Here is a 20,834-nt window from a genome sequence, read left to right as displayed (position 1 = left end):
GGTTCATCTTCGTCAATGAGAAGAAGGCAATGCTAGGTGGTAGAGAGGCCCGTCTTCGTCAATGGGTAGAAGGCCATGCTAGGTGGTAGAGTGGCCCGCCTTGGTCAATGGGAAGAAGGCATTTGGCCAAAACCCATTTTACCAGGGGATCCAATGAAATGTTCAAACCGCTATCTCCGCAGTGTCAGACAGACTTGTTAATCTGTAGTTTGGCAGGCTTCTGTCGCCTGTCTGAATAAGCGGTTTTACCTCCGACCTTGCCGTGTATCCGAGAATATCCCAGTTTGAGCTATCCACTTCAATGGTAAAATATGCCAGCCCTTCAGTCACTATTTGACTTGAAAATAACTACCGGGATATTATCTGGGCCCGTTTCAGAGATGCAATTGTGGATTCATTGCTTTCCAAGTGAACCAGCAGGACCGGCCATCGCTCTCGGCGTGGGATTGTAGAGGAGCTGGCCTCGCGGGCAGGCCAGACAAGCGGTCAAGTATCCGCCAGCCATGCATTAAAAAGCCCCTGGCTAGCAATTGCTGACTATTTTCACTATTTTCCAGACTTTCTTTTGATCACTGGACTGGATTACCTCGCTCATATCGCCCTAGTGGCTATAAAAATGCTCTTCCCCTGATACGCACTTACAATAGTTTGTTGGCTGATTTGATTATTTTTTAGTATTAAGCAGGCTTCAGCTGCAATTTCTTTTGCACTCTGAAGATTCTTTTTTAATTTCTTACCTGATGATTTTTACAATGACTGCGAGGGGGTCCTCTAATTTATAGTAATTCGTATACAAGCTAGCACCTGTTCCATCTGGGCACTATAACCGGCCAGTTATTCCTTGTGTGACCCCGGGTCAGTTTCCATTCAGAGAGACTTGAAAAGTCCCCGGATGCTGGAGGCGAAGGAGGACCAATCATGTAGCGAGTCTGAGGGAACCTTCTATCAAGGGGTAAACATTCGAGAGGGCAGCAGAACTTCCTCCAAGCTTGCCCTTACCAGTCGGCCAACGATGCCTTTCTTTGCAATCCGTTACTTTAAAATGTTTAATATGTAAGGCAATTCTGTGTAGTTCATGTTCTCAATGGAACCGCCATTATGACCACATTGAAGTTAGTGCGGCACGAGTAGCATTGTAAGAATGGCCATTCAAGCAAATACGTCTTGTTTTGCGATGAAACGTGAGCCGTTGGCAGCACACTGGTCTAAACGTGGTATATTGTTTGTATTCATGAGCCTGCCATATAGTCAAGTATATTTGATATATTTTTTTGTACTTCTTTTTAAAGTTGGATATGAGCGGGAGCTTTTTTGAGGACCTGCAGGAGGGGGATGTACCCATGAGATGCGAGTATTACTGATGCACACTGGACATCAATGGTGGCATTCGTTGTACGTGTTCCTCCTGCCTTGATGATGGCGAGCCAGTGGGTGAGAATCCGCCAACAGGCTCATGGTCGTCACGCATGTGAGGCAGTTCCTATCATTTTTTTGTATATGTTTCCTATACATATACGGTCCCTCCGCACCATACTCTGTAATTTAAACAGACGCAGGGTCTGCCTCGGATTGTACCAGAGTAATGCTGGGTCCAGGAGTTTGACGTATGTGATTGCACGTTAATTTTTGAGTGTTGTTCTATGGGAAGTATTGTTGTGAATGGCATTGGGGGCGTCTTTGTTGTGGTTTCTTCTAAACTGGCAGTTCGGGCTTCACTGTTGCCATAGAGAAGAGGGTCAGGACTGATTTGCATATGGCTGGGTCCAAACTCTAATGGCATGCGGAGCAAAACAAAGATCGATTTAGGCCCAGATCTCTGTACTGGGGTGAATGTTTGACATTGTTCAACATTCTGTCCATCAATTGTTCTTTTTGCATTTGTCACCCCGAGTGGGACGGGTATGCCCAGATGTGGGTCCCGTGCTCTCCATGCCACTAGAGTCAAGCTATCCTGGCTGATGAGGGCAGAAAGCCCGAAACCGGTCCTAGGCTGCTTGTTTCCAGTCCAGGGAGGACCTGGCCTGGCAGTTTGTCTGGACTGTTCCCATGAGGCACAGGGTCAAGAGTGATTTGCATATGACTGGGTCCAAACTGGAATGGCATGGGGAGCAAAAAAACATGGATTTGGGCCCAGATCTCTGTATTGGGGTGAATGTTTGACATTGTTCTGCATTCTGTCCATCAATTGTTCTTTTGGCATTTTCTATTGAATGAGGGCCTTCCGGGAAAGCAGCTGCTGGTACATTTTATCGTGCCAATAAATCCTGCAGTGAATCACCGGTTCTCCTGGGAACAGGTACACATTGTAGTCGGCAGCCATAGCAGCATCAGGGTGCTTAGATAGGGCTTGGTTTATTACATATTCAAGATTAACCGTTTGAGCAACTCTTAGAGTTCTTCTTAATGGCAACAAACTCATGTACAGTGGTGCCCCGCATAACAGGTTTGTCGCAGACCCCCAGCATGCTGGCGGTTTACTATTGCATCCAGATCGACAGATCCGTGGTTGTCCCAGCTTGATATTGTTGGCTAGGATGGAGCCCCATGGTCTGACGTTCCTCTGCCCAGGTGGCCCCATCATGACCACCTTGGTACCACCTCAGGGAGCCCCATGGTCTGTTGTTCCTCCGCGAAGGTGGCCCCATCTTAACCATGGTGGTACCACCTCCGGGGGCGAAATGGTATCTTTCTCTGTACCTGAAGGGTCCCGCATGGTATCTGGATTCGCCTTGTGTGTTATCGCTGGCCTACATTTGAATGATATGTTCTGCATAGTGATGTGACCGAGGAGGGATTTTATTAACTGAATCAGATGAAACGTACTACCTGTAGGGTCCGGCCCTCAGAATGGACTAGGGTCTGATTTACACTTTTCTCTCATCTCCACTGCAGCTGACCTGTTTCTACCTGAACCCAGAGCTGTGATGGCTTTTTCAGCTGTACACAGATTCCAGAATCAAAGATGTAAAGTTAACTTGTGTCCTTTCACTCCCTCCTCACCTATCTGGAAATCACATGGACGAGGGATTCGCATAAAGATAGATGCAACTTGGATCTATTTAATCAGTGAATGTCTTGGCCTTATTCCTTTGAGTTTTATCGGACAGTAAGGGGTGGCCATTGCGCACTACTTGACACAATATGCACCGATTCCCAGCTCTCCGTGTGGAACCAAAGTCCCTTCACCCCGAGCTGAGGAAGATTGGTTTGTACTCTTTGGCTGCTCCCGATCCATGGCCCACAGCCCAGAGACTGAGCGCCGCGGCTGCCGATCCGCGGGCCAGAGACTGAGCGCCGCGGCTGCCGATCCGCGGGCCAGAGACTGAGCGCCGCGGCTGCCGATCCGCGGGCCAGAGACTGAGCGCCGCGGCTCCCGATCCGCGGCCCAGAGACTGAGCGCCGCGGCTCCAGATCCGCGGCCCGCTCCTGGGAAGGGCTCTTTACCGTTTACAATGTGGAAGAGAACAGAGGGGATGCAAAGCCACCCACCCCCCACCAGATCGGACACTTCCCCGACTGGGCACACCACACCCACGTTTGATGAAACGAAGACGGGTGCATCTGTAGGAGCGCAACACACACAGCTGTAGGGCTCCCAGAAACTGTGCCTCTTGGGTAGAACCCATCTAGCAGTGCTAGGGGCGGCCCAGACTCCCCACTGACTGAGATTACCTTTAGGGCAGTGAGTGGGGAGTGCTGGTCCGAGATCTGTGCCTCTCATTCAGATGGTCAGTTACTGGCTGGCAGTTTCTGGATAATATCCCGTAACCGAGTGTACATCACTCTAAAGTAGCCACTAGTGTCTGTGACCTGTTCAGTGCCAAACTCCCTTCCCAGCAGCCAGGTTTGAGCTAAACCTTGGGCAACAACTCTATGTAAAGATGTAGCAAAAGCGCACAAGGACTAGCTGAGCGCATTCAACCAAATGCTACTGTGTGTGATAGATTGGGTGCTAAAAAAAAAACAAGCATTTGCAATGCAATAGGTCTCGCATTTACTAGAGTTTGAGGTATTAGCATTGTAAATGACAATGCCTTTTATTTACTTGAAGGAAATCCAATTTAGTGGGAAATGAAGCTAATGGGAAGAGAGGAGAGGAGAGGATGTGAGGTGTAAAACTGTGCCCTGGTACAGGACAGGAGATGCTTGGACTTGGAGGTGCAGGATGAAGGGCAAGGAGGGACAGTGGGGAGGAAGCAAACGAGGGTGACCACATCACGGAGGGAAGTGGGAGGAAGCACACAGGGTGAGCACATCGGGGAGGGAAGTGGGAGGAAGCACACAGGGTGAGCACATCAGGGAGGGAAGTGGGAGGAAGCACACAGGGTGAGCACATCAGGGAGGGAAGTGGGGGTAGTACACATGGGTGAGCACATCATGGAGGGAAGTGAGATGGAAGCACAGAAGGGGAGCATATCTTGATCTCATTCTCCCGTGCCTACCAAAACTAGAGACCAGGCTAGTTCTTAACATTTTGAAGGATGGGGGATGGATGCTTCCTACATCGATAGTTTAAATCGAGCGAAACTTAGGGCAGCGGAAATAGGTTTTCGCCATAGGTCAGTGTCGTGGAGTTACGGAGAAGTTGTTTACTTCAATATCACGGGCATAAGGTGCATACTGGCGTGCCTGCGGCCGTATGCGACCAGTAAATGCCTTCTGTACAAAAGCACTGCCATGACCTTGCTTTTACACAGCTCCAGATGCATCAGAAAGCAAGCGTCTTTGGCTCTTGACCTGTGGTAAGAATCCGTCTGACAAAACATGGCCAACACTGCCGCTGGTGTACTGCTGCGTGCAGGCGCACAGCACCGCCGAGAAACGACGCAGTTTCATAGGCCATCGATTGGCTATCCGTCGGAGTACACGAGGTAAGGGGCGGACGCAGGGCTGCCTGTGGCCTGGGCCGATGCAGGGCAGCGTGAGCGCGCACAAGGGTGAAGTGCTATACCTGGCGCTCTATCACGAAGCGCAGGAAGGCCTCTGTGGCCTGGGCCGATGCAGGGCAGCGGGAGCGCGCACAAGGGTGAAGTGCCATACCTGGTGCTCGATCACGAAGCGCAGGAAGGCCTCTGTGGCCTGGGCCGATGCAGGGCAGCGGGAGCGCGCACAAGGGTGAAGTGCCATACCTCGCTCTCGCTCACAAAGCACAGGAAGGCCTCACCCTGTGGGTGGCGGCTGGGAGCCTAAGACTGGGTCGGGCCACTGCTCCTTGAATGGTCAGCACGGGACGAGTCCTAGGCTGGATTCTGACCCCTAGGTGGGTCTGTGATATGGTTAGTGGGGGTGTATAGCAGCAGTGTGCCCAGGTCCCTACTCCTAAGAATGTTAGCTGATAGTGAGAGGCCCACCAGTAGACTAGCTGCCACTCTCAGAGGTCTGTGGGTGTCACTGGGTGGGCGGCAATAGACGGATTCTGGAGTGTGGCGACCACATCTCGATCTCGCGGTGTTAGTGTGATGCACAGCAATGAAGGGTGTCTCTGCCCGCCCTCTGATCCCTACGGGCATTACTTACAGCTATTGAGATGTCCAGCAGTGCGGGGTGTTCTCGGGTCGGGCTCCTCGCCCATAGGCCGCGGCGGGCGGTGCTGCATCAGCCCCCCACGATGCTGGTCACCCTATCCATGGTGCCACCTTCTTCTAGAAGACCACAGCTGCACGGTGCCGCTGCCTTCTAGAAGACCACAGCTGCATGGTGCCACCTTCTTCTAGAAGACCACAGCTGCACGGTGCCGCCACCTTCTAGAAGCCCACAGCGGCACGGTGCCACCTTCTAGAAAGCCCACAGCTGCACACTGCAGCAGTCTTCGTTGTAACCCTTTGAACTGGTTGTGGAAGTTGCTTGGAGGGAACACCACCTCTAAAGCTCTGGATTGACCAGGGGACCCCCTTTCATGCACCTAGGGTCACTGCTGGTAGGAGCCTTGACTGCACACTAACCAGGCATGTCGAAGGTCTGTCCCGTCCGTCACACCCCCTCTTCAGCAGTCGTTCGTTTGCATTGGCTTTCTTCTTTACACGACTACTTTCACAACAGGATGCAGTTCCTGCCACTGTATGTTACTTATGCCACCGATGGGGAATAGGCCACACGTCAGCATGTCGCCCCGCCCCCACCCCCAGGACATTGGGGTTCAAGGATAGGACTCTTAAAAGAAAGTCAGACGTTAATGGGCAAAAGAAATCTGTGTTTTACAGGGAACGTACAGGTCACATTTGTTTTGGAATGTATGTCTCGTCAGAAAACTGGCTAAACTCTTAGGCCAGCCTAGCCCCCAGGAACCCTTCCCAAAAGTAAATTTATGTGGGTGCTGGAACAATTTTTTGGCCTTTTGAGATGCTTGTAAGAGACTCCTTGCAAGCAAAGCTATTGAATGTCCTTTTGTTAGTTGTGTCTTTAGTCCAGCAAGGCCTTGCAGAGGGCACTATTCAAGGTTGTTTGTTGGACCTTTGGATCAGCTGTCATTTAAATCCCAGGTTGTAATGTATACAAGGTTCGACGCACATGCCCCCTTCCAAGCAGTATGTGAAGCCGCAGTGAGACCTGAACCTGGTGTTGATTCTGATGTGCACTCCTTTCGAGATGCCCAGTGGCTCATCTTTCGACTCTGAAGACTATTCCTCTCCACGATTACTTCAACTTTCAGTGAAACCGACACACGCCATCTTTTCCCCACAAGTGTGTGCTGAGGACTCTGGCAGCGTTGGTGCCTAACATAGACTCCTTTCCACCCTGTCTGCGCCGTCTCTTGAAAGTGGAGGAGAGGCGTCATCGGCTGTACCCCATAGGAGCCTTTAGCTTCTACATTGAGTATACCTGTGATCAAGTGGACGATCAGCTATGTGTTGGGATCTACGGACAAAGAAAGGCAAGGTTGTGCAGAAGAGACGCTTATCGAGGTGAATTGTACTTTGGTGTCCATTCCAAGGTCTGGTTAGAAGTCTCCATCAGAAGAACAAGTTCGCTACTCTGGGGAACTCTTTCTGGTGGATGACGTATCTAACTGCAGATTTCTCCCGGCGTTTCTACATCCTTCTTCTGCTGTGGCCTCTTTATAACATCTTAAAAGGTCCCACGTTGGAGGCGAGCGCACTCGTACCAACAACTGTTCATGCTCTGTGTCTGAGGGCGTGGAAAGGGAAGTAAGCTGACATTAGGGCACTGGTGTGGGGCTTATACGTGGCTCTGCCCAGTCACGTCCGAAGCAGTCTGGAGCCAGCGTGGAGCTGCACAGCCCCACCTAGTGGCGCGCAGGATTGCTGCAGAGGAAAGTTCGTGGCTCCAGTCTGGCACCCGGGAAATATTCTAAGAGTAGTAATCTGTAGTATCCGCCATAGAGATCTTTACTAAAGGTAAGTCATTAGGTCTCGCTGAGCCAAAGGCTCGAAGAGACATTTTGTATGTGGGATTTTCAAAGTGCTACCCACAGTCTTTTGGCTGGCCTAAACCTTGAGTGCACGGTCACATGCACGTGCACAGCTGCTCCCACTCCCCCCTCCCTTCTCTATAGCTTTCTTTCACTTTAGCCGCTTTGACCCTTGCATTCCCCCCCCCCCCTCCCTTCTCACCCAGCCCTTTGATGCTCTGCTGGATTACTTTCACTTTCGCCGCTTTGATGTTTGATTTTTATTGCCTTTGTTTATGTGACGGAGATCCATTGCATTTGGCAGAACATTTCTGGGGCCGTATTGCATGAAATACACCAGGTGGCGCTAACGTGTTTTACAGAGCACCATACAGCATTTTGTTCTGCGTTAAAAACAAGCGTTTGCAATGCAATAGGTCTCGCATTTATGCAGTTTGAGCTATTGGCATTGTACATGACAATGCCCTTTATTTATGTTTTGGTTTTCAAAACATAAATAAAAGGCATTGTCATATACAATGCCAATAGCTTAAACCCGTGTAAATGCGAGACCTATTGCATTGCAAATGCTTGTTTTTTCTTCTGTGCGGGTGCTGTCAGTCTTTAATACCAAAAAGAACAGGAAGAAGGGGAGAGTAGCGGAGATTCATTCAGCTTCCCCAGCCAGTACTTAAAAATTCAAAAATAAATAATCACTCTGGTCGTTTTCCAGAGTCTCTTGGAAGTTTTCTGATGACCCTCAGCCACACTGGTATGATGGTAGCGGTATATCTTGGTTCTCCACTTATTTGATTAAGCGGGATGAATCTTCCTAGGCTTTTGGCACCCGAGTGTCCTGTTCATCATCCTCCACCAGGAGGGAGACTGTCAGGTGTGCGATTGTAGCGAGTGGGAAGAGATTTGTAATAATTCTTTATTATTTCAACAATCTGCTCTCCTGTGTAGTTTGTTTTTATGATCACAGAGTAGGAATAAGGTTAGAAAAAGTGGGTGGTGCTTAGTTGGATAAATATAGGTCCAAAGCACCGGGCGAGTGGGGGGTCGACCTGTTTCAGCCTGTGTTGCACGAAAGAGTCGGATGGCTTTCTTCAGGACCAAAGGATCCAGCCGTCTCAAATGTTGAGGTGCTGTGTATGTGATGTAAGGCGAGTGAATTTGCTCACCCTATTAGGGCAACAGGTTGTATTTAATACGTGTTATGGACATGTGGTAATAGAATTTAATTGGTATGTTGCTGGAATCCATGCCGGCCTTTCAGTTCCATGACGCTGGCACTGCTGCTTGTAACCCTGCTGTGTGGGGGAGGCACACTGACGTCGAATAGACTTTGGTCCATGGAGATTCGCTCTTACTGAAAAGGCTGCTGCGTACACTAATAAACGCTCACTGCTTGCCTTCTGGTTGAGAGGCTTGCTTCAAGGGGACAAAACTTTGTGTGGATGTGTTAGCGGCCCGTCCTGCTGCAGAGGCAGCCCTGCCATGTTTGTAATGGACTTGAAGGTGCGTGTTGTAAGTTCCACTGAGCAGCTTCTGAAGTACAGAACGTTTCACCAACCCACAAGGGTTTTATTTTGTTCACTATGACCGCGCGCGTGCAAATTCACAAGAATAACACTTTACGGCACCATTAAGACTACCTAGACCAGCAGGCATCGAGTTTGTCCCGCCCACTGGGGCGAGTGCCACAGGTGATTTAAGGTGCGGTGCACCTGCATGGCGGTGTTTTCCAAGTCCGCCGTGGAAGAAGTGTGCAAGGCGCACGAAACTCGTCGGCAATTAAGACTTTGGCAAACAGACTTTGGTCCATGGAGATTCGCTCTTACTGAAAAGGCTGCTGCTTACACGAATAAACACTCACTACTTACCCTCAGGTCGAGAGGCTTGCTTCAAGGGGACAAAACTTGGTGTGGATATATAGATACATTTAGATATATATACAAAAATGCTTAACACTTGTTTATTATAACTTTTCAACATGCTGCTAAGTGACCGCAATCCTCTACAACATTGCTTACAGACATTGGCAAAACCAATATCTCTGGCTAAATACTTATAAGGTCCCAAAGGCGAAACCTATTGACTATGCCAATACTTGTTGTTTTTTTTTATTTCTCCCATGGAGCAGGGACCGAATACTGTATCTTTACACTTTGGTTGTTTATCTGTTATTTCAGTGCCCGTATTTTATTGCATCTTCCCTCACTCCCCACTTCTTCCACTGTTGCTTTCATCCTTCCTGTACCTCTTGCCCTGTTGCTTGTTTTATAGTGCAGTTGCCCTTTGTCATCACTTTACAACATTAAAATGTGCAAATGAGTGTTAGTTATGGATACTGTAATATGATTAAGGCTCCCTGTTTTCCGTTTTTACGGATTTTTACACATAAATACAGACAGAAAACAACGTGTGTTCTGTCTGCATTTATTTATAAAAGTGGATAATTACAGAAAATTGTGCTGGTTTTATGTGACTCTTCGTGCTGTCTTTCATGAATTATAGCCCAACAGCTGAGCAGATAGACAGCATAGAAATTAAAAAACAGGATGAAATTTATTTAAATAACGGCTTGTGTCAATATACATTTGTGGTATAATGCTAGTATTTGCCAGTGGATGCATTGTTATGTAATATTTGGCAGCTTAAATAGCTAAAACACAACAGGCATCAAAGTATAAGTGCGCGTCTATCAATTAAATAAATAAAGGAAATGTCCAGTTTTACAACTTAATTTATACACAACACAAAATAAATATGGATACAGATAAAATGTCCCAAAAATAAATATGGATAAATAGACGGAAATGTCCAAAAAATAAATACCATAAACCGGGAGCCCTAAATATGATTCATGCAAACTCGGCATCTTCTGTTGAACACATTACAGTAGTACGGACAAAGGCTGGTGTCCACTGGAATTTAATGTACATAGAGATTGTAGTAGTATGTTTGCGCCTCTGTTCCTTAACTTGTATCTTTTTCTGCCTCTCCCACCCTGTGCCAACCTCTTCTCCTCCTGCCAGGGGGTTCACCTACCGCCCTTACTCTCCATTTTAAGGGTCTGTCTGCTGTTCTTAGTTGCCTTTCAGTCTGCCCCATGCTAGCTGGGTATTTTGCCCCCTCAACCCAGCACCATCTCTGGTCTTCTTTGCCCTAAACCCTGACACCATCTGATACTGGTCTCTCCACTCCTTACCCCATCTGACCCTTCTCTCCCTGCCCACTCTCTTTTGCCCCTTCTGGGTCTGGTTGCTTGGGCTTAGTTGCCTTGCTCCAGCTCAGACCAGTCAACCCCTGGATTACTGCCCTCCCGCTTCCGCTCAGTCTGGTTCTGGTCTCTCTCCACCCCTGCCCATCTGAAGGTGTTCTTTCATTCTGCACCGCACTAGTCTAGTCTCTCTCCCATCCTTAACCCTTCAGGATCCAGTCTCCATCTTCCAGCTCTGGCCAGTCTGTGCCTGGACTGCTAGGTCCTCTCCCTTCTCACCACCCTCCCAGCTCTGGTCTCCCTCCTCTACCTGGATGGCTCTGGTCTCCCTCCTCTACCTGGCTGGCTCTGGTCTCCCTGCTCCCAGCTCTACCTGGCTGGCTCTGGTCTCCCTCCTCCCAGCTCTACCTGGCTGGCTCTGGTCTCCCTCCTCCCAGCTCTACCTGGCTGGCTCTGGTCTCCCTCCTCCCAGCTCTACCTGGCTGGCTCTGGTCTCCCTCCTCCCAGCTCTACCTGGCTGGCTCTGGTCTCCCTCCTCCCAGCTCTACCTGGCTGGCTCTGGTCTCCCTCCTCCCAGCTCTACCTGGCTGGCTCTGGTCTCCCTCCTCCCAGCTCTACCTGGCTGGCTCTGGTCTCCCTCCTCCCAGCTCTACCTGGCTGGCTCTGGTCTCCCTCCTCCCAGCTCTACCTGGCTGGCTCTGGTCGGCTGGCTTTGGTCTCCCTCCTCCCAGCTCTTGCTCTGGTTGGCTGGCTTTGGTCTCCCTCCTCCCAGCTCTTGCTCTGGTTGGCTGGCTTTGGTCTCCCTCCTCCCAGCTCTTGCTCTGGTTGGCTGGCTTTGGTCTCCCTCCTCCCAGCTCTGGTTGGCTGGCTGGCTTTGGTCTCCCTCCTCCCAGCTCTGGTTGGCTGGCTCTGGTCTCCCTTCTCCTCATGCACTCCCTCTTCTCCAGTAGATGTTTGACTTCTTAAACTGCCCTGTCTGTCTCTCCTTAGTTGGCATGTCCGCCCTCTTTTCCAGCCCATCATTTTGCTAGTTCCGGTCTTCATAGTTTGGGTCCTTTACCTTCCCTCCCTCCTCCCAGCTCTGGTCTCCCTCCCAGTGTTACCAGATTTTTAGACCCGTCCCAAGCCCAAAGCCACTCATATATAAGCCCAAAATAAGCCCAATCAGACCAGTTTCAGCCCAAAAACCAGACCAAATTAGCAAGTCTCCAATTATGCACAAATTGTCATCCGAAACAATTTTAAAGACAAATATACATTCTACTCAATATACAGATGGTGGGAGGGTGTTAACTGGGCACCTGCCTTAATGCTATTAATTTTTAAGACCAGTTCTCACTGCGACTTCTAAGAGCCCCTGCAGCTCCACTCTGCCTATTTCTTAAAGATTCACCCCCCCCCCCCCCAATCAACTCCAGTTCGAGTGGCAAACAGTGTGCGTCAGTGCGCGCCTTGGCATCAGCAACGTGGTGAAGCACGGAGTGTCAGATCCATGCCAGGACAGTGGTAAACAGACACACGCGGTGCTGCCAGCAGGTGCGTGCGAGGTTGGATGGCCCCTGCACGACCGTTTTCAAATCTGGGCTGGCCTACGAACAACCGATGTGGTCAGTTTTGGTGTTAAAACACTCTTTACCTACGTCAACTTCCTGGCATCTATCAATATTTATCACTTCCTACAAATAGGGTGACCAACTAGCATGGGTGCAAATTCAGGACGGTGAGTGTAAAAATTCAGGACAAAGGGTCAAAATTCAGGACGGGAGGTCAAAATTTAGGACAAAACTTCGGGACAAAAGGTACGTTTTACAGACACATCAAAGGAGGTCGCGTAATAGTGTATACGTAATTCCATCTATATCCAAACATTCATCCATTTGAAAACGTACGTATCTTTCCATCATTTCACTCATCCATCCCTCCATCCACACTTTCACTCATCCATTCATCCACCCTTTCACCCTATCCATCCATACACTCATCCATACACTCTTCCACCCACTCTTCCACCCAACCATCTATTCATCCATCCAGCCATTTATCCACTCACCCCTCCAGTCATCCTTTCACTTACTCATCCATCCACCCAGTTACTCATCCTACCACCCAGTCCCCTTTTCAGTCATCCATTCATCCTCCCTTTCTCTCTTCATTGACCCTTTCACTTAGCCATCCTTCCTTTCTTCGATCCACCCATACTTCAACTCATCCACTCATGAATCCATCCATTGACCCTATCACTTATCCATCCATCCATCCATTCACTCATCCATCCATTCACTCACCGATCAGCCACCCTTTCACTCATTCATCCATCCTTTCGCTCATTATCCATCTATTCACCCTTCCATTCATCCATTCACCCTTTCACTAATCCATCCAGCCATCCACCCCTCCCTTCACCTACTCACTCGCCCACCTTTTCCTCTTAATTATGAGCTGAGCCTTTGTCTGCAGAGTTGCAGACAGAAGAGGCCCATCAAGAATTTCGCCCTTGCTGTCTTCCTAAAGCAAGGGGTGGGGTGGGGGAGGGTTCACTATGCACCTGCACATAGGCAATCTGAAAAAGTGGGAGTCATGAGTCATGCATGATGCACAGTGCCAGGCCATGAGGTGATTGTGACATGGTGTTTCCAGGGCTTTAAGCGGGATGAAAAAACTAGGGGTCTCTCCAAGGGGCGTGTCTGATGTAATTAATGGTGTGTAATTAATGGTGTTGCTTAAAACAACTAAGCTAAAAATCTGTGCTTAGCATTGTGTGTCGCCGGACTGGTATTTTGCCTCTTCTGTCATTGTATCCAGATATATATCACAAGTAACGTTACACCTACAACAAGCCAGAACTATTTGCTTTGTTAATGGTTGTTAGTTTCATAAAATAAAAATGCAGCAACCATGGCTTAATTGAATATAATATTGAAACTGCACTTTTCTAAAATGAGACGGAAAGAATTCCCTGCCCCAATCTCCACTCTGTCTATTGCTTAAAGACCCAGCACCCCCTCGAAATTTTTTCTTACCCCCCCCCCCTGGAAATTTGGCTCTAGTTGCGCCTCTGACTCACGCACCTGAGGTCGGGCGGGCGTTGAAGTCCGGACTCATCAACTGCGAGACACCACGTGCGTCCGACTCCTCATGGTGATGATGCGCCCACCGTTGAGCCGAGCGTCGCGCCGAAAGTAAGAGCTCCGTCACGTGACGTCACGCACGTAGTCCCAGCATTATAGAGAACCGCAGGGGCTGGCCAAAAAATGATACCCAGGGCTGTCATTGGTAGCGTTTTCGCGCGCTACTGGATTGACGGCCCTGGGGGACCCCCACATTTGGCCCGCACACACACAAGTTGACGACAAAGCTAGGTGACCCCTGCAGCACCCATGTGCAAAATAAGAGAGTGCACGGTCTACGCTCGTCGTCGGCGCCCGCCCAGGCCACTAAAATTGCGCACAACCTTTTAAATCTAGCCCAAAAAGTAGCCCCCCGCCAGGCATGGGTTTTTCCCGCACAACTGGGGAAAAAGTTGCCCAATTGTGCGGGAAATAGCCCAATCTGGCAACATTGCTCCCTCCTCCCGGCTCTGCCTGGTTGGCTGGCTTGCTCTGGTCTCCCTCCTCCCGGCTCTGCCAGGTTGGCTGGCTTGCTCTGGTCTCCCTCCTCCCGGCTCTGCCAGGTTGGCTGGCTTGCTCTGGTCTCCCTCCTCCCGGCTCTGCCAGGTTGGCTGGCTTGCTCTGGTCTCCCTCCTCCCTGCTCTGGTCTCCCTCCTCCCGGCTCTGCCTGGCTGGCTTGCTCTGGTCTCCCTCCTCCCGGCTCTGCCTGGCTGGCTTGCTCTGGTCTCCCTCCTCCCGGCTCTGCCTGGCTGGCTTGCTCTGGTCTCCCTCCTCCCGGCTCTGTCTGTCTGCCTGGCTGGCTGGCTCTGGTCTCCCTCCTCCCGGCTCTGCCTGGCTGGCTGGCTCTGGTCTCCCTCCTCCCGGCTCTGCCTGGCTGGCTTGCTCTGGTCTCCCTCCTCCCGGCTCTGTCTGCCTGGCTGGCTGGCTCTGGTCTCCCTCCTCCCGGCTCTGCCTGGCTGGCTTGCTCTGGTCTCCCTCCTCCCGGCTCTGTCTGCCTGGCTGGCTGGCTCTGGTCTCCCTCCTCCCGGCTCTGCCTGGCTGGCTTGCTCTGGTCTCCCTCCTCCCGGCTCTGTCTGCCTGGCTGGCTGGCTCTGGTCTCCCTCCTCCCGGCTCTGCCTGGCTGGCTGGCTCTGGTCTCCCTCCTCCCGGCTCTGTCTGGTTGGTTGGCTTGCTCTGGTCTCCCTCCTCTGCCTGGTTGGCTGGCTTGCTCTGGTCTCCCTCCTCCCGGCTCTGCCTGGTTGGTTGGCTGGCTCGGGTCTCCCTTCTCCTCCTGCACCCCCTCTTCTCCAGTAGATGTTTGACTTCTTAAACTGCCCTGTCTGTCTCTCCTTAGTCCTCTTTTCCCAGCCCATCATGTTGCTAGTTTCCGGTCTTCATAGTATGGGTCAATCCTGACAGAAGTAGACAAACACTGTTTTTGAGGAGCCGTGTGTTCGGAGGACCGTTCTTGGTAGTGCGTTTAGCTACTTTTAAGCGAGTCTATCAAAAAACCTAAAAGTGCAGTTCTATTGGCCTCACTCCGCTTTCTACCTGCCCTGCTATCCAAGCGTGCGTGGCGTTAGGACAGTAAATACTCCATTAGGATCAGTGGCCGGTCCTGATGAGAGGGGTGTGATTTTGCGGGTGTGCGCACGCGCGGCATGTGCTGCAAGGTGCCGGTTTGAGGTGGGTGGGACCGGTTGGACCGGTCTAGGACAGTTTCAGGAGCAGCTTGAAGAGCCGCTGCCCCACCCTGTGTTCCAGCTCTGAAGTGGGTGGCAGAGAGTTGGGTGGGGGAGGGTACTCCACAGTGGAGGCCCCCATGTCGCAGCCAGAGCGTTCAGCCCAATCTCAGTCCAGGAAACTGGAGTCTCTTGTGGTCTAATGCCTTTCTAAGACACATTAAGCCCCTCCCTAAATCCAGCCACGTGTGATCATGGCCGAGTCCAGCCAAGTCTGTGGCACCAGAGGGAGGCAGGCTGGTCTGAGGACCCGCGGTCTTACTCCTGCAGTGCGTGTGTCGAAGGTCTCGGTCTTACTCCTGCGGGGAGTGTGTGCCTGAGGATGGTCTGAGGTCCCACAGGCCGTTGGTGCTGAAGGGAGGGTGTGTCTGAGGCTGTTACTCCTGAAGTGAGGGTGTGCCGGAGGATGGTCTGAGGTTCCACAAACTATTAGTGCTGAAGTGAATGTGTCCCTTAGGGGGTGGCCAGTCTTACTCCTGCGGGGAGTGTGCGCCTGAGGATGGCTTGAGGTCCCACAGGCTGTTGGTGCTGAAGGGAGGGTGTGTCTGAGGTCGCACAGGCTGTTAATCCTGAAGTGAGGATGTTACCAAGGATGGTCTGAGGTCCCACAGACTATTAGTGCTGAAGTGAATGTGTCCCTTAGGGGGTGGCCAGTCTTATTCCTGAAGGGAGGGTGTGCTGGAGGATGGCCTGAGGGGAGTGTGTGCCCGAGGATGGTCTGAGGTCCCACAGGCCGTTGGTGCTGAAGGGAGGGTGTGTCTGAGGCTGTTAATCCTGAAGTGAGGGTGTGCCTAAGGATGGTCTGAGGTCCCACAGACTATTAGTGCTGAAGTGAATGTGTCCCTTAGGGGGTGGCCAGTCTTACTCCTGAAGTGAGGGTGTGCCAGAGGATGGCCTGAGGGGAGGGTGTGTGAGGATGGCTTGAGGTCCCACAGGCTGTTGGTGCTGAAGGGAGGGTGTGTCTGAGGTCGCACAGGCTGTTACTCCTGAAGTGAGGGTGTGCCTAAGGATGGTCTGAGGTCCCACAGACTTGGTGCAGTAGTCGGCGTGGCCAGTCTTACTTCTGAAGGGAGGGTGTGTCTGAGGCCAGCAAACTCCAGAACTAGCTGATACTGAGTCCGGAAAAAGTGACTTCCTTGCGGGGTCCGTCCTTGCCAGAGCCTGTCCGGCTGAAGCTCATGCAGAGAGAGCATGGGACTCCCTGGGCTGCTATTGGCAGCACTTGAGGTGCTGGGGCCCCCCTGAGGCACAGGCTGGCACAAGTGACAGAGGCATAGCCTGGAGCCAGCCTGCCTAAGCTTTGGAACGTGCCCGAGGGCACAGTTTGTTTTAGCCCTGCACTAAATTGTAATTATACAGCGCTTACTAGACAAGGCCTCGAATTGCTTTCAGCGAATAGCACGCTACTCCGAAACCCAAAAAGGATTGGTGGTGGGTTAGTATAGGGAAATGTGTTAATTGGAGCGGGGGACACGCGAGTGTTGGTTGGATTGAATAGGATACAGGACGGAAGAGTCTAGAAAGGGTTATTTGTGAGATCCTAGCAGTAAGAATGGTACACAGGTTTACTGTAATGACTGAGTAAATCGCCACACGTTTTGTGTTTACAATGTGTTTTGTTAGTAGTCAGCCACCCTGAGCTGGTGGGGGGTGTCTCCTTAGTGACCCCCTCCCCCCGAGTGTTACGCCCAAGAGCTGCAGAGTCCCCGTAACATGCCACAACTGCAAATAACTCGTATGCCGTTTACCTCTTAGGGTGGGCACTGCAGGAACGGATGAGCCTACTCTTGAGTAAATGTCTCGCCTTTTCCCCTCTTGTAGGGTTTGCCGCAGTGTGAGGACGTCTGACGGTGTGCCCGGAAGGAAGCCAGGCCCCTAGTCGCCGGACCCCGTGGAAGAGGTACAGTCTGGGCTGAAATAATGCGGGTTGTCTCGGAAGTTTGTACATGTGTGGGGGGCTGTATAGTCTCCTTATGCCAACGTAGTCTCCCAAGATTGGTACCCAGCCTGGATCTCAGCTGTCTTCAGGATGCTAACCTCACACCTGGACAGCTCCGTGAGAGCCGCACCAAGGCGCTGCAGAGCCAGCCTGTGGTGCCCTACCTCTCATGGGGCCTGCTGGGGCAAGGAGACGGAGGTGAGACCTTACCGGCTCCTTCCCCCCCACCCCAAAAGCGGGGGACAGCAGTGAGCGAAGAGGGACGCCTATCGTGAAACCCAAGTCTAAAGGAAGCTTGTATGTAGAATTACTTCAGCGAAGATCCCTTAAACTACTCCTCACATTGGGGGGGGTGAGGGAGGGGCCTTGGCAGACGCTGGCCTCCACTATGGAGTCCCCTCATCCCAGGATTATGGAAGCCATTTTGTGAGCTCTTTCAAGTTGGCATCGTGATTCAGGCTGGTAGAGGTGGGCCCTCTCCTGTCGCCCCCTCCCCCCGATTGCCCTCACACTACCTTCCCCAGTGGGTGGTTGAATTCATAATTACCGTGTATAGCTAGACCACGCATCTTGCGCGCGGAGTGTGCCATGCAGGGGGTGCCGGAGCTAGAAAAGTCCAAATCACATGCTCTTGTCTGTATAGCTCTGGTGCTGGTCCCTGGAGAGGGCTTCTAGGAGCTAATGTGCTGTTGATTTCCCCTCCTGACCACAGAGGTAGGCGGGACCCTCCCTGTGGGTGAGGTGTACCGAGGGAAGATGGGCTCTGAAGCGGACCCCAGCAATCCTTGCTTTACTGTAAATGTTGATCTAGGGCTTATGCCAGCTCGAGCTGCTTCAGAGCCATTTACAGCAAGAGCTGAAGGGCGGAGAAGGCAAAGATGATGCCAGGGATGGAACCGGAGGCTTGCAATCAGTGCCCTCAGTGTAGCCAATGGGTGTACGGTGCCCATATGTATTTAAGAGTGGCATGAACTCATGTTTGTTGTGTAGCGCTACTTCTCCTAGTTCTGCCACCTCAGGGCTGTAACTAATGGAGCTGCTAATGTGGCGGTGTACAGTATAGCATACTCACTAGGGTTTCATCTAACTGATCTTGGTGGGGGTCCAACACGTGACCTTTGGTCATATTTGATGTCATTGACTAGTGTTTAACTCGCTGTGCCATCCTACGTGGCATATAGACCTCTATGGCTAAGATGGAGAGTTGCCCGTCAGTAGCGTGGTGCTTTGAAGCCCTGGCACCTCATCCGTCATTCTGTCGGTTGTGGGTGAGAACATTGAAGCACCTCCTTGGCCGGTACGATACGAGCACTTCTGTGTTCCGCAGGGCTGAGGTCAGGTAGGGCTTTGAGGTGAGGGGTTGAGGTAGAGCGTGAGGAACAACTCTAGAATCGTAGCAGCCCTAGGTTGCTTCCAGTGTGACCTCCACTGTGGGCTAGGATCTCTTGGGGCTGATTATGTGATGGGCAGTGTAGTGCCACCTCTCTGCTTTGGTTACTGGTTTAGGGGGGGGGGGGCGCTTTAGTCCAGGTGGCACCAATGCCGTCTGTCTACATTGGCCATCGGTGGCTTCCTACTGTCCTTGCTGTTGTAAGAAGTCTCTACAACAAAGCAGCTACCCTGTATACTGGGGGTGGGTGGAGAGGCCCCAAACATGCCTGCCACTGGTGGGACCTCAAAGGCATTGTTCTTCGAAGAGCGGAGTCTGAGCCTTTCACTCGTTTCAGCAGCTCCTTAGTCCAAGGCATGGCTGTTGGGAGGGCCTTTTTCTAGCCCAGGTTTATTCGCTGTTGGCACACATAAGGATCAAGGTTTACAGCTGCCAAGGGTATGTGCCAGTGGGCACAGACTGTGCTTAAAGAATACTGTGTGCTGTTTATGAAGGGAAAAGGTGCCAGCTTTCACCTTGTGGTCTAGATTTGCGATGCAAATCCAGCTGTGATGTAATGGGGGTTTGTCGCGTTAACCTACCTATAAAATGGCATAGAGCAGGGGGTTACAGAGGGGAAGAGGGAAGGGTTTTCAAGGGAAGGGCGACAATAGGTTGACTTGCAGGGATGGAGAGTTGTAGAGTGGTACAATGGGGTAAGGGGGTATGGTGACTGTGTGTGGGGCATAGGAAGACATTCCTTTAGCGGCGAGAAGCTTTGTGGGTCCTTGAGGGTGAGTTGTATGATGAGCCCCTCGTCTCAGGTGCTTGTCTGGAGTAGAGAAGGGAGGGATGGTGAGTGATGGTGACTGGGTGAAGGGCAGGGTAAAGACCTACTGTAGTGGTGAGAGGCTGCGTGGGTACTTGGCGGTGAGTCCCTAGTCTTAGGTACTTGTCTGGAGTGTAGGAGGGATGTGTGGCACATTTTGTTGAATGAATTGTCCAAGTCAGTGTGAAGCAGCAGGTTGGCACCATGCCCTTCCTAGCAGGCACGGTGGGTCTTCTGTGTGCCAGCAGTGCTTTTGGTCGTGGGTCCTGGTAGAGTGGGTAATGGGTAGGTTAGAGTGGAATAGTGTTGGTGACTGGCAGTAGGAGGCGGTCCAGGTGGACTGGAGGGTGATGTAGGGTCAGCAACCTCGGTTGGCAATTAAAGCAGCTTTGTTGAAGTCCCACATACCTTTGAGCGAGCCCTGGGATGTCCCGAAGGACAGTGACTCTTCTGTCTGGTGTGTTGGGATGGAGGTGAATGATGGGCATCTTTTAACAGTCTAGTCGAAAGAATGAATTCATTGTGGTGGAGAAGAGACAACTGTGGGCGGCAGAGTTGGTTGAATGTGTCTGGAAGGCGAGGGCTGCGTCGATGTGGAAACCGTGTTGGCACCCAATGTTCATCTTGCCATGCCATCTCTGGAGCCTGATACCTGCCGGTCTTTGCAATGAGGGATTGCATGCTTCGAAGGTCAGCTGTGGTCTGTGGGTGAGCCGTGAGTGATGGTTGGTGGTTCTGGGAGATAGCGGAGAGGTAGAGGGCTTCGGGCCCATCACACCCTCGCACTAGTCTCTCCATGTAATGACCCATCCAGACTGTTTGCTTTGGGAGGGCCCTTGGTGTAGGGCAATGAGACTGGGACCAGGGGGGTGACGCAGGGCTGTTATAGCGCATAGAAGCGGGTAGTACTTGTGGCGAACATTGGCCACCGAGCCCCCGAAGGTGCAGGTTATCCGCGAGTGCGTCGAAGAGGCACTGAGCGATAACTAAGCGCCAGCTCCGTGCCCGGCCGCAGGGAGGCCGGGGCCGCCGCTTCCCTGGCTCATGGTTCTACGCCACACTCCTGCTCTTGTAGAGTGCGCTGAGACGTAAGCAGTGACCGGGCACGTTTTATCCAAGACCCCTCGGTCACGAGCTCCGAGTCCGGCCGCAGGGAGGCCGTGGCCGTCGCTTCCCTGGCTCATGGTTCTACGCCACACTCCTGCTCTTGTACAGTTTACCTCACGAGTACTGAGGACATCCTCCGCTCAACCTGCGCCGGTGACGTCACCGGCACCGCTGACATGACGCTCTCT

At 51.7% G+C, this 20,834-nt stretch overlaps 1 protein-coding gene across 14 annotated transcripts in view; it reads left to right on the top strand.

The window, feature by feature from the left end:
- Positions 1-20,834, top strand: part of CTNND1 (catenin delta 1) — a 291,114-nt gene that overhangs the window by 104,713 nt on the left and 165,567 nt on the right. For 10 of the 14 annotated variants that reach the window (XM_085651383.1, XM_085651377.1, XM_085651378.1 and 7 more), the window contains exon 2: positions 17,224-17,302. The exons of the other annotated variants lie outside the window; for them this stretch is intronic. The gene's annotated coding sequence lies outside the window, so the exon portion shown is untranslated. The remainder of the gene's footprint in view (positions 1-17,223; positions 17,303-20,834) is intronic. 14 annotated transcript variants of the gene reach the window in all.

Source organism: Triturus cristatus, chromosome 4_1, assembly GCF_964204655.1.
Source record: "Triturus cristatus chromosome 4_1, aTriCri1.1, whole genome shotgun sequence".
Taxonomy (NCBI): domain Eukaryota; kingdom Metazoa; phylum Chordata; class Amphibia; order Caudata; family Salamandridae; genus Triturus; species Triturus cristatus.
The sequence above is the reverse complement of the archived record's forward strand: the minus strand, read 5'-3'. Positions and strand labels throughout refer to the sequence as shown.